General features: G+C 41.9%; 1 pseudogene; it reads right to left on the reverse strand.

Annotated features, from left to right (window-relative positions):
• Positions 1-659: 659 nt before the first annotated feature.
• LOC101693131 lies at positions 660-1318 on the reverse strand (annotated as a pseudogene).
• Positions 1319-2226: the final 908 nt, after the last annotated feature.

Genomic DNA, 2226 nt, shown 5'->3' on the forward strand with positions numbered 1-2226 from the left:
ATTGAATCCGTGCCCTCTATAATACCCACCACCTGGTACCCTGACCTCCCACCCCTCCACCACTTCAAACCCCTCAGATTGTTTTTCAGAACCCTATATTTTTTAGGTTTAAGTTTTATAAATACACATACTTGTTATGCTCCACTTCACTCAGCAAAACAATCTGAGGGGTTTGAAGTGGTGGGGGGGGTGGGAGGTTGGGGTACCAGGTGGTGGGTATTATAGAGGGCATGGATTGCATGGAGCACTGGGTGTGATGAAAAAATAATGAATACTGTTATGCTGAAAATAAATAAAAATTAATAAAAAACAATCAACATGGAAAAAATACACATACTTATTTTTTCTATTTTTACATTTTTCATTTATATATATTTTATTTATTTGTGACCTATATTCGATTTAAGAGCATTCATTATGGCAAATCCTCAATTTATATGGCTTAATTTTCCCCTCATCTTATTTAATTTTCAGACAAAAAAATGAAAGGATGAACAGACACTTCTTTAACGAAGATATACAAATGGCTAAGACACATGAAAAAATGTTCATCATCACTGGCCATCAGGGAGATTCAAATCAAAACCACATTGAGATAGCACCTTACACCAGGTAGAATGGCCAAAATTAACAAGACAATAAACAATATGTGTTGGAGAAGATGTGGAGAAAGGGGAACCCTCTTACACTGTTGGTGGGAATGCAAGGTTGTGCAGCCTCTTTGGAAAACTGTTATAGAGTGTCTTTAGCTTTCTTGTCCCTGTCACCTCCTCAGCCCAGCACAGATGAGCCTTCCACAGCATTTCTGACATGAGCAGGATGTGGGTTCTCACATCGTGTCTCTTGCACAGTAATACATGGCCGTGTCCTCAGAGTTCAGGCTGTTCATCTGTAGATAGGCTGTGCTGACAGAGGTGTCCATGGAGAAAACAAATCGACCGGAGAAGCCCTGGGCATATGTTAGTTTCTCAGTGTTAGTGTCGATCCATCCCATGTACTGCAGGCTCTTTCCTGGTGCCTGTCACACCCAGTTCATTGCATAGCTGGTGAAGGTGTACCCAGATGCCTTGCAGGAGACCTTCACGGATTCCCCAGGCTTCCTTACCTCAGCCTCAGATTGCACCAGCTGCACCTGGGAGTAGACACCTGTGGAGAGGGAATAGGAGGTGATGAAGTCATGCTGACTGACCCTGGTCCCCTCCTCTGCCAAAGGAATGGGGGAATCTCCTACCTGTAGCCAACACCACCAGGAAGAGGATTCTCCAGCTCCAGTCCGTGGTGAAGTGCTGTGCTCTCATGGCTTCTATAAAGGATACTGTGCAGCTGCTGGGTGATTTTCTCAGGGCACAGACGTGTATATTTAACCTCGTACACTTTGTCTCATTTGCATATTCACAAAGCAGAATATTTCATATCAGGAAATGGCTCATTCAAAGACACATCAGAGGGGAAACACATTGTGGGATGCTGCGGTCCTACATCTGAACCTCTGTCTGAGGATATACACCCTTGTCACATCCCTGATTCGGTTACCAGAGCTCTTTCTCCTGAGAATGAGCTCATGTACAGAGCTGTGGAGGCCACTGGGTAAGGCAGTTTCCTTAGGAGAATAAGTGAGTACTGATCTTGGAACAGGGGACCAGGAAGGGCAAGCCTGGTGTGTCAGTCCCTGTGGACCAGTGTCTTTGATGCCCTGTTCACCTCCTTTCTCAGGTGGAGAAGTGGGGTTTGGGTAGAGAAACACCTGAACCTGAGTCAGGTCACCGGGATGATGTGTCTAATAGACTCAAATGCACATATTATAATGAAATGTTAGTAAACCTAACAACCATGTGTGTAAAAATTACATATTCCTACAGAGTCTCTTCTAATCAGGTAATGTGTTCAAATGCAAACCTCAAGAAATCATCCCCCTATTTAAGATAAAAAGTCATGATCATCAAACTAAAAATTCTTTAATTAATAAGCAATGTCTCATTTAACAGTGAATGATTAAAACATTTCCTTGGAAGCCATGAACAAGGCTGACAAGGCTCCATGATACCTTGTATCAAAATTTTCATGGATAAAGAAGATGTGGTATATATACACAATGGAATTTACTTCATAAAAAAAATTGCAGAGATGTGGATGGAACTAGAAGGTATTATACTAGATTGAAATAAGCCAACCGGGGGAGACAATTATCATATAATTTCACTCATATGTGAAATTTAAGAAAAAATA

Source organism: Mustela putorius, unplaced genomic scaffold, assembly GCF_011764305.1.
Source record: "Mustela putorius furo isolate JIRA1106 unplaced genomic scaffold, ASM1176430v1.1 tig00000129_pilon_pilon_pilon, whole genome shotgun sequence".
NCBI lineage: Eukaryota > Metazoa > Chordata > Mammalia > Carnivora > Mustelidae > Mustela > Mustela putorius.